Below are 11,566 nucleotides of genomic sequence, written 5' to 3' on the forward strand. Positions count from 1 at the left end.
AAAGTCAAGTTCTTTGCTTGGCTCGCGCTTCAGGATATGCTCTGGACTGCGGACTTATTGAAGAAACGAGGATGGCCTAACTGTAGCCCTTGCCCCTTGTGTCGCCGGGTGCAGGAATGTGGCCCTCATCTTTTCTTCAGATGCCGCTTCACTCTCAGACTTTGGCATCTGGTTATTCAGAAATTTCGCATCAATGACATGCAGTAGCGGTCCCAGGTGAAAGTGACGCCCCAGGCAAACAACGTGTGTACAATGCCAAACAGTACAAAATACTGTACCTATGCCTATAGCCAACGAAGCGCCAGCAGCCACGCCCCAGGCCGAGGCCTTGGCTGGGTCTGCCACTGGTGACATGGACACGTCTGCATGGCACCTATTCGACTCCGTTCAGGCCTGGTGGTGGGCAAGCATGTGCATCGTCGCCACCACCGACAGAAAAACAAAGGCATCGATTATCATGCTAGTGTCATGGGTCATCTGAAACGAGCGTAACACATGAGTGTTCAGGCAAAAGAGCGCACCTCCGCAAATCTTGTTCAACATCATTGTCGACGACAAGGTCTTTTTTATTGCGAGAATAATTGTCATGCCCGTACATGGATGTGTGTTGTAACAAACTCTTTCTCCTTATTTAATATATGAGGCAATTTTTTTGCCTCCGTTTAAAGAAATAAAAGTTATAGTGCACCATCTTGAAGGAGAATCAATTTGGCCGGGGCTTGTTTCAACGTGGAAATCCCCTCGGGATTCGCCAAATCGCTCGAGGCGAAAGCTTGAGCAACGGTGGATGTGGTGGAATGGCCAGGATGCTCCTGGCCATGAGGAAGGATGTACTATTATCGGAAAGAAACATCATCTCTTTGCTACAATATATGACTGTTCTACAAACGGAGGTACCCACTATTGGAGCAAAACAAAATGGTTTAAATGTTGCTATTGGCGAGTTCAGAAATCAGTTTCAGATCTGGGCTTACAGTTAGTGTCTATGAATGAGGTTTTGGGATCCTTGGACGCTGATATGTCCCACACGTGCGGCAGGGAGGGAGACAAACCGCACGTCTCTATAGCAAAACAGATTGCCTTGTCACCGCATGCATGCATGTAGATATCTTTTTTGGATTTTTAGTTTTTAAAATGTTTTATCTTTTAAATGAAAAATCCGATTGAAATCCTTTTCATCATTAAATCTGTCGCCACAAGATCTTCGAAACTCGATCTCATCGATATGTTTCGACAACTTTTTTGGGTTAAAATTTGCCATGTCTATTGCACATAAATTGCCTCGGTGTTTACATTAAAGTTGCCTTAAGATGTTTCAACTACCTTTTCTTCTACGTTTAAAGTAAATTTGACATATTATAAAAAGAAAATTAAGAAACTAAAATTGCCACGTGAATTACTAAAATTTGATGATCCATGAAATAATTTTGACATGGTTCATAATTAAGAAGAAATTCGTCGTCTTACTTTAAAAATGCGTGGTCAATGACTTAAATTTGCCATGAATCATAAAAATAAAATGCGTGGTCAATGACTTAAAGTTTGCCACGAATCACTACAATTTGCCATGATCCATACAAAAAAAATCATGGTAAAAAAACTAGAGTTGCCATGATCAAAATACTAAAATTGCCATGATCTATAAACTAAATTTGCCATGTTGAATCACTAAAAATTGCCATGATCGATGAAGTAAATTTGCCGTGGTTAATTACTATAAATTACCATGCTCAATTAATGAAATTTGCTATGAAAGTAATTCAAATACAATGGCAGCTTTAAAATCGAGAAGAAAAAAATTAGATGAAACATATCATGACAATTTTAGTGTAAACACTATGACAATTTGAGCATAAACATCATGGCAACCTTTGACCCCCAAACCCAAAAAAAGTCGTCGAAACATATATCATGGGAACCAAGTTTCAAGATCTCGTCGAGACGGATTTAATGGTGAAAATGGATTTTTAATCAGATTTTTTATTTAGGAAATAAAATATTTTTAAGTCTAAAACCAAAAAGATTTCCGTTGATGTCATCTGTTTTGATGTGACAAAATAGATGATAATGGAGGCGTTTGGGCCATGTTGCTCTGTGCAACATGTGTGGCAGTTATCATTTAGGATCATTTAAACCCATGTCTACGTCGTCCTGGCCTCACCCCCTCGTGTGTCGCCTCCCCTGGGTGACGCCAGGGGACCCAAAGCCTAGCATCGCCAGCCCCCTCTCCTTTCTTCTCCTATGGCGTTGCTGTTGGCCATGTCTGCGGTGGCGGCGGGCCTGACCCCAAAGCGCTAGTGTGGGTGGTGTGCCGCGTGATCTCCCGGAGGCGGCAGGGGCGACTTTGGTGTTGGATCAGCAAGCAGCAGGTCTGGCGGCACCCCTTGCCTGTGCGGCAAAGGCCTGATCCATGGCCGGCATGATGCTCTTCCCCTCCTACTGGCGGGATGGATCTGTGCTTGGAGATGGATGGCGCGGAGGTCCAGGTCCTCCACGATGTGGTTTTGTCCAACCGGCGACGCGAGGAGGGACCGGTGAGGGGCGGCTGGAGGCTTTCTACCAACGAGGGTTCGTACGGTTCCAGTCAGTTGTGAAATCGAGGGGGGGGGGGGCTTACAGTGAAAATCACGCCGACTACGGTCATGGCGGACGATGGCGGCGTTTGTGACGTCGTTCCCTTCTTAAGGCATCGTTGTTGCAAGTTGCGGCATCACGCTTGGGATGCTCCGGTGGAAACCCTAGATCTGGGTCTTCCCGGATCGGACAATGTCGACATCTTCGATGTCGTTTTCCCTCCCGAGGGCATCGTTTTTGAGCAGGTGCTGACTGGAGGGGCCCAGAGGTGGAGCGGCGTTACATCCTCCGCATTGTCGATGACAGATCTTGGTGGCCTGGCACAATGGAGTCTCGACGTCCGATGCATGTAGACGGACTCGCGCATGTGGGGTCGACGGCAGGCTTGGCAAGGTCGATGCGTCAGTACCTGCTCTGAAGATGGATGGATGGAAGACGGCGGCGGCGACCTCTGAGAGTGTGCCGGACCGATGTGTACCCCAAACCCGACAATGTGGCTTGGTTGGGGCCTCCGGTTTTAGATGCTAGGCTTTGGTGTGAGGTATGTTTTGGTATTCGGTTCAGACTATCTGCATCCCTTCATCAAGTGGATAGGAGTAGCGACAGGGTTGCCAAGATGGTGACTTCGGACTTATTGATGTATTACTTTGTAAGGCCTTTGTGAATAATTAATAAAGTGGCTGCATGCATCGCCCGAATGCAGAGGCCGGGGGTCATCCTCTTTTTTCAAAAAAAGCATCCATCGCCTGCAAAGGACAAAACACAACTCAGTGATATAGGCCCAAGTGAACAAGTGAAATCACCAACAAGATGCAGTGAAAGAAGAAACACTCATGAATGAAGTAATCAATGAACAGTTGGAACAGGAGCGTGAGCAGACAAGCAGGTGTGAGAATTACCAACATCCACACCTTCCTCCAATTAATACTCACATGCATAATTCTCCAGCAGAACTACCAGTTAGTGAATGAATGTAAAAAAAATAAAGACCTCATGGATGATGTGCAAGAGGAAAATTCAGAGCTCTCTAAAAGTTGGTTTGTAAGAACATATGTTAATGAAGGGATGGGATCAAGTACGGGCTTTAGGCCTACTGGATTGCTAAAAATATTGAGCCATGCCACCCTCCCAAGAAACAATACATTAACGATACTCCTCGATATCAGAAATTTCAACAGAGCAAGCTCCTGTCAAACATGTATTACCTCAACATCAACAACAACATGCAAAATCACAAGGAACGACACCAGTACCTCAACATAGAATTAGAAAAAATGGGGGAGTGCTGGAGATGTGGGAACAAATAGATTACTGGACATAAATGCAATAGATTGTAGAGGAAAAAGAGCAAGTTATGCATAATTCAGCTAATGCTCTTGAAGAAAATTTGTTCACACATATCCCTACAGTGATTATATCCATAGGAGGGAAAAAAGTAGTTGCATTACTGGACACTAGAAGTAATTCTAACATTTATTCATCAAAGCTTTGCTTTAAGAGCCAACTGTGTTATCTTACTTGCTACTATAAGGAATATTTCAGTGGCTAGATAACACATTGTTGTCCTTGAGTGTTGTTTCACAATTGCTAAACACAAATTGCATCCAATGTGTGAGGTATAAGAGCCAACTGAGTTATGCAATGACTTTTACCACTTGCAAAATCTCAAACACATTTGATGAAAGAATAGTTAACACTAACATATTTCATAGATTGAATATCTTAGCGGCATTAAGTTCATACACATACTAGTGTTCCTCCATATCCCCTAGAACTACGGGATCACTTGAACATGGAGACAAAAAATATTATCATGATGTTCATGGTAATGAAAGAAGAATGATCAATGTAACACACATATGAATCCACAATAGGGTTTGGGATACAACTAGACGAAGAGAGAACTCAATGGCGAAGACGTGGATGATGATGACGAGGGTTAACATCGTAGTCTCCTTGATGGGGACAATAGTGTGGCAATTCCGTTTTGCTAATTCCCCCTCTGGGTCCCTTTTAGGGGTGAGGTTTTCTGCTTATGTATGTGGTTTTGGGGCCTATCTGTTCGTCTACAAGATCCGGTCATACGAGGTTGAGTAGTTGACCAGGGGGAGGCCGCGTTGTATGCTATGACTGCTGGTACGAGCGGGTGCAATCATACCATAGACCATCTTGGCTTGTAGAACGCTAGGTTTCTTCCCACCTGTTTGTAGCTTTGTAGGGAAGGCTTCTATCATGTCAATTAGCACAATTTCCACCAAAAAATAGGTGTTTTCCATTGATGCTCAAAATCTCATGCTTCTTTGGGATCCTAGCGAAATCAGGCAAAAAGGGTGTGCAAAAGCGACAAAATACGAAAAATCCTACAATTAAGATGCAAAAACAAAGGTAAGAAATGATGCAAAATGCACTCATCATCTCCCCCAAGTTTAGACTTTCGCTCATGTGAAAGAGCACCTTGCCTCTTAATCTTATTTTAGTGATGATGGCAATGTGAGATTATCAGGTGTTAGGTCCTCTGCATTGATGAAGGATAAGGGAAAGAGGGCTCCCAATTCAAAAAGGAAAAAGAGTGACGACAAAGATCATGAAAGACCAAAGTCTTCGATTTATCTTTTTATGTCAATAGGTAAGCCACACCATTAAGAGGGGTTGAGGTAATGTTTGGAGTGTGGGGATCATGCTAAGTTCACTTCATTTCATACACCTGCACGAACATACAAATACACATCAAATTCAGCATTGCAATCCAAATCTTCAAATATACATCTTCTCTTGTGCCCCTAGATCTCGGGGGTCCAATGGTTTCTGTCGGCGTTCTGGGAACGGGGGTCCCCAGACCTGCCTGCCTGCAGCCTGCGGCGTGGCTCAAAGGAGGCCCAGCACAGCCCATCTCCATCAACGCAAGCTCAAGACCCTCGCGAGGGGCCAAGCCTCGCGGGGCGGACGATGAGGAGCTTCTTCAGGCACGGCCTCATCAGGCTGGCTCACGAGGAGGCGGAGAGTTCAAGGCGGGGTACCTCACGAGGTGCCCATGACGCAAGCCATGACGACCAAGGGCGCCAGTCGGGCGCCAGCCCGCGCAGTGTCCTCCTTTCCTCTTTGGTGCAAAGGGGGTAAGTGCAGGCGAGAGCATCAAGCAAAGGCGTCCATTTCGGTGCAACAAGACCAAGACCAGCCCAACGGCCGGAAGGAAGTCATGGTGGAACCCGAGCCGGCGTCGCCACCAGAGCCTTTGACAGGCGAGGACCAACTTTAGTCAGGATAAGTGTACCCGTTGTTCCCCTTCAAAATGGCCAATTGTTGGCGCCCTTCCCGCTCAAATATTTGGGAAGAGGCCCAGGGCCTTTGCCTATAAATGGGACTAGCCACCCCCAGGGTAGAGGCATCTGGACCTGACCTAGCAATCGGGATCCTCACCAAGAAACCAGTAGATAGAGCGATTGAACTCCTCCCAGCAGTTCGTCGCACTAGCCAAGAACAGACCCTCGCGAGGCTGTTCTGCCTTGTATTGTTCATCATCAAGCCCAAGAGGCAATCCACCACACCACACACTGGAGTAGGGTACTACACCACAATGGTGGCCTGAACCAGTATAAATCTTGTGTCTCTTGTGCTGTTCAGTTTGGTAGTTTAGGTCCTAGCGATTCGGCGAGGAGCGAGCCGGTAGAGGGTTGAATCTCCGCGCGCACCCCAGTGTTCGAACCTCAAGGGTCTGCCGGAACCCAAAATCTGACATTTGGCGCGCCAGGTAGGGGTGCGCCGGAATTTGCCTTCCGTCGTCTCGTTCCTCCCCGACCATCGCATCCATGTCTGACGCTCGTCGGGCTCGCGCCGGGCGCCGAGCCGCCCTCGCTTACCATGTCGCCCAGACGGCTCCCGTCGGCGGGCGCCCTCGTCGTCCCCCGTCACCTGCCGTCAACACCGCCACCGGCCCGGCGGGGAACGGGCGGCAAGCATCGTCCCAGCATTCCCCGGTGACCTCTAGGGAGGAGCCGCGCAGCTTCTTCCTCACCCACCCCGTCGCGCCGGCTCCCTCGGTCATCGCGGCCCTCCTGGGCGGCTCGCAGGCGCCGCCCTCTAGCCGCCACGTCAAGCCATTCGTCCGCCGGGTCGGCGCCGCCGCCACGAGGCAGTGGGCTCCCTTGGGCCAGACGGAGCCGTCGGCCGGGCTGACCTTCGACTCTGAGGACCACCCCACCAACTTGGCCAGCTCGGGCACGCTCCCCATGCTCTGCACGCCCACCATCTGCCAGGTGGTCGTCACCAGGACCCTCATCGACGGTGGCGCAGGCCTCAATGTGCTCTCGGTTGAGGCCTTCAACTTCCTCTGCATACCCCGGGAGCGGGTGCAACCCAGCCGGCCTTTCTCGGGCGTCGGAGGCGGGTCGTCCAGCTCCTTGGGGCAGATCCGACTCCCGGTAACTTTCGGCACCTACGACAATTTCCGCACGGAGCTGGTTGATTTTGACATCACCCCCATCGGCCTCCCCTACAATGCCATCCTCGGCTATCCAGCATTGGCCAAATTCATGGCCGCGACTCACCCGGGGTACAACCTCATGAAGATGCCCGGGAGCAACGGCGTCCTCACCATGCCCGGGGACACCGAAGGTGCGCTACGAGTACTCAAGCTCGCCCTCATGACGGCGGCGGCGGCGCGGCCCGCCGACGCAGAAACCTCCAAGCCCAAGGGGGCTGCGCCGACCAAGAAGAAGCAGTTGTTCACCCAAGACAAGGCGGAAACCAAGCAGGTACCTGTCGACGAGGACGGGTCCACTAACGCCACTTTCACCATAGGCGCCAACCTCGAGCCTGAGCAGGAGGAAGCCCTGGTCAAGTTCCTGCGTGCAAACAAGAAGGTGTTCGTCTGGGAGCCCGATCAGCTGGCAGGGATCCCATGGGGCGTAATCGAGCACCACCTCAACGTGTGTCCCAACGTGCGTCTCGTGAAGCAGAATGCGAGGAGGCAGTCCACTGAAAAGCAGGCCTTCATCGTCCAAGAGACCCGCAAGCTAGAAGCTGCGGGGGTTACTCGCGAGGTCCGATACCCGGATTGGTTGGCCAACCCCGTGGTTGTGCCAAAGAAGGGAGGAAAGGAACGCATGTGTGTCGACTTCACCAACCTCAACAAAGCATGCCCGCAAGATCCGTTCCCGCTCCCTCGCATCGACCAGATCGTCGATTCCACCACTGAGTGTGACCTGTTATGCTTCCTGGATGCCTTCTCCGGGTATCACCAGATCAAGATGGCGGTGGAAGATGTGGAGAAGACAGCCTTCCTAACCCCGTGTGGGGTGTACTGCCATACATGCATGCCATTCGGACTGCGCAACGCGGGGGCAACCTTTCAGCGGCTCATGCGCATCACCTTGGGCCCACAGCTCGGGAAGAATGTGGAGGCTTATGTCGATGACATCATAGTGAAGTCTCGCGAGGCCAAGACCCTAATACAAGACCTGGAGGAAACCTTCGCGAGCCTCAACGCGGTGAGCCTGCGACTCAACCCGGAGAAACGTGTGTTTGGAGTCCCCTCGGGCAAGCTCTTGGGTTTCCTCGTGTCCCACCGAGGCATCGAGGCCAACCCAGAAAAGGTCAAGGTAGTTGAGGACATGAGCCCACCAAAGACCCTCAGGGAAATGCAGAAGCTCACGGGGCGCGTGACGGCGCTGGGGCGCTTCATCTCCCGATTGGGGGAGCGGGCGCTGCCTTTCTTCCAGCTGATGAAGAAAAAGGGGCCCTTTGAATGGACTGAAGAGGCCGACAAGGCGTTCCAAGATCTCAAGAGATACCTAACCAGCCCTCCAGTGATGGTGGCCCCGCGCCCTCAAGAGCCCTTGTTACTCTACCTCGCCGCCACTCCCTACTCCGCTAGCGCAGCCCTGGTGGCAGTTAGAGAGGAGCGTCGGGCCAAGACCACGGCAGCCACCCGTGCCAAGGCAAAGATGGATCAAAAGGGACTCACGGGAGTCACCACCATGACCGAGGAAGATCAGCCGTCGCAGCGGAGCGCACCAGGGGCGAGAGAGGCCCTTCCTCCAGGCAACCAGCTTCTGGAGGCTCCACCACCTCGGGAGGCACCATGGCCTCCCGAGGACGCCACCAGCACCGACGCCCCAAGCCTCGTCGAGCACCCGGTGTACTTCGTCAGCACAGTGTTACGGGATGCGAGGGCACGGTACCCCATGCCACAGAAGCTCCTCCTCGTGCTGCTGGTGGCTTCGCGCAAGCTGCGACACTACTTCCAGGGTCATCTGATCAAGGTTGTCTCGGCATACCCCTTGGAAAGGGTGCTCCGGAGCCCTAACTCAGCCGGAAGGGTCGCCGAGTGGAACATTGAACTGCAAGCATTCCAACTCGAATTCAGCACGACCAGAGTCATCAAGGGGGCCGCGTTGGCAGATTTCGTGGCCGAATGGACAGAGGCACCGGGCCTCAGGGCCGGCGAGGATCGATCCCTTTCCCCAGGAAGCGAGGCGCCAGAAGGCTGGGTCATGTACTTCGACGGAGCGTTCTCCAGGCAGGGCGCTGGTGCTGGGGCGGTGCTCATATCTCCCACTCAGGACAAGCTCTACTATGCCGTGCAGCTCTGTTTCCAGCAAGGCGAGAAGGTCTCCAACAATATAGCAGAGTACGAGGGATTGATAGCGGGCCTGAAGGCCGCCGCTGCCCTGGGAGTGAAGCGTCTTACTATCAAGGGCGATTCGCAGCTCCTTGTCAATTTCTCCAACAAGGTATACGAGCCAAGAGATGAGCACATGGAGGCCTACCTTGCGGAGGTCCGCAGGATGGAGAAGCAGTTCTGGGGGTTGGAGCTACAGCATGTACCCCGCGACACTAATCAAGAGGCCGACGACATCGCCAAATGAGCCTCCAGGCGGTTGCCCCAGGAGCCGGGCATCTTTGAGGAACGACTCTTCAAGCCTTTAGCCCTGCCACCATTGTCGAGCACAGCACAGCCTCGGGCGGAGCTTCCTCATCCACCTGCCTCGGGAGCCCCAGCCTGTGGCCTGGCCTCAGGAGCACGCCTGCTCCTGACAATGGAGCCTCAGGAGGGGTGCTAGATCACAGAGCTCAGGAGCTACTTAACGCGAGGGACCTTGCCGGAGAAGGAGGAGGCAGAGCGTGTGGCGCCGCAAGCCACATCGTACTGCATCATGGATGGAGAGCTCTACCGGAAACGGCCGAACGATGTGTCCCTGCATTGCATCACCAGGGAACAAGGGAAGGAACTACTGGCAGATATACACGGTGGAGACTGTGGGCATCATTCATCATCACGGACCCTCGTCGGCAAGGCGTTCCGTAGCGGTTTCTATTGGCCCACTACGCTCAATGACGCTGTCGAACTTGTGAAGGCTTGCGAGGCCTGCCAATTCCATGCCAAGCAGATCCATCAGCCGGCAGGAGGTCTGCAAACCATACCCCTCACATGGCCATTCGCGGTCTGGGGGCTGGATATCCTGGGCCCTTTTCCTCGGGCGCCAGGGGGCTATCGCTACCTCTACGTCGCCGTGGACAAGTTCACCAAGTGGGCCGAAGTCGAGGCCGTCCGCACCATCCCTACTGGTTCTGCGGTAAAGTTCATCAAGGGCATCGTGAGCCGGTTCGGAGTGCCGAACCGCATCATCACTAACAACGGTTCGCAGTTCACCAGTAACCTTTTCAAAACATATTGTGCTAACCTTGGAACGCAGATATGCTACGCTTTGGTGGCGCACCCTCAAAGCAACAGCCAGGCCGAACGGGCCAACGCAGAAGTCCTGAGGGGCCTCAAGACCAGGACATTCAAGAAGAAACTGGAGGCCTGCAGCAGAGGCTGGTATGACGAGCTTCAGTCCGTGCTGTGGTCCATCCGCACAACCGTGACCAAGCTGACTGGGGAGACCCCCTTCTTCCTGGTCTACGGAGCCGAAGCGGTCCTCCCTCACGAGGTCAGGCGTCGATCCACGCGGGTCCTGGCGTTCGATGAGACGCTGCAGGACGCCATGCGGGGGACGGACCTCGTGCTGGGGGAGGAGCGTCATCGAGAAGCTGCACTGCGAGCGGCAAAGTACCAGCAGGCACTCCGGCAGTACCACTGCCGCAACATCCGCCCCAGAACTCTCGATGTAGGGGACCTCGTGCTCCGCCGGGCCCTCTCCAGGGAGGGACTACATAAGCTCTCTCCTATGTGGGAGGGCCCGTTCAAGGTTGTTCATGTTTCCAGGCCCGGCTCCGTGCACTTGGAGACTCAGGAGGGAGTACCTATACAGAACGCGTGGAACATCCAGCACCTCCGGAGGTTTTACCCCTGAAAAGGCCCAGGGCCTGTGAAGAAGGCAAATGCCTGTGAAGCTCATCTTTTTGGAAAAGGCCCAGAGCCTGTGAAGAAGGCAAATGCCTGTGAAGCTCATCTTTTTGGAAAAGTCCCAGAGCCTGTGAAGAAGGCAAATGCCGTGAAGCTCATCTTTTTGGAAAAGGCCCAGAGCCTGTGAAGAAGGCAAATGGCTGTGAAGCTCATCCTTTGGGAAAAGGCCCGGAGCCTGTGAAGAAGGCGAATGCCTGTGAAGCTGTCACGTTTTGGAAAGGGCCCGGAGCCTGTGAAGAGGGCCAACGCCCATGAAGCTGCTTCCCCGAAGAAAGGCCCGGAGCCTGTGAAGAAGACCAACGCCTGTGAAGCTCGCCGCCCGTGACACTCTCACGTAATAATGAGTTGGGGCTATACACACCTCGGAGTCTCAGGGGTGCCGGCCTCAGGCCCTGGGGCTCCCTCCCACGCCCAGTGGTAGCACTTAGCTCCGCACTGGTGAGAAGACGTCGAAGACTAGACTAGGTGCCGGACGCGACTTTTTCATTTGCTTTCCGCAGTTGGCTAGTTCATTCCCATTTGGAGTTTTTATCGAAACTGTCGCCGCCTTTTGACCTGTGGTTCTTCGACTTTTTTCGCTCTCCTGCATCGATTTCTCTTGCACGGGGGCTCGCGAGGCGGAAGCCCCGGGAGCCCTCGCGAGCA

This window comes from Triticum dicoccoides, chromosome 5B (genome assembly GCF_002162155.2).
Source record: "Triticum dicoccoides isolate Atlit2015 ecotype Zavitan chromosome 5B, WEW_v2.0, whole genome shotgun sequence".
NCBI lineage: Eukaryota > Viridiplantae > Streptophyta > Magnoliopsida > Poales > Poaceae > Triticum > Triticum dicoccoides.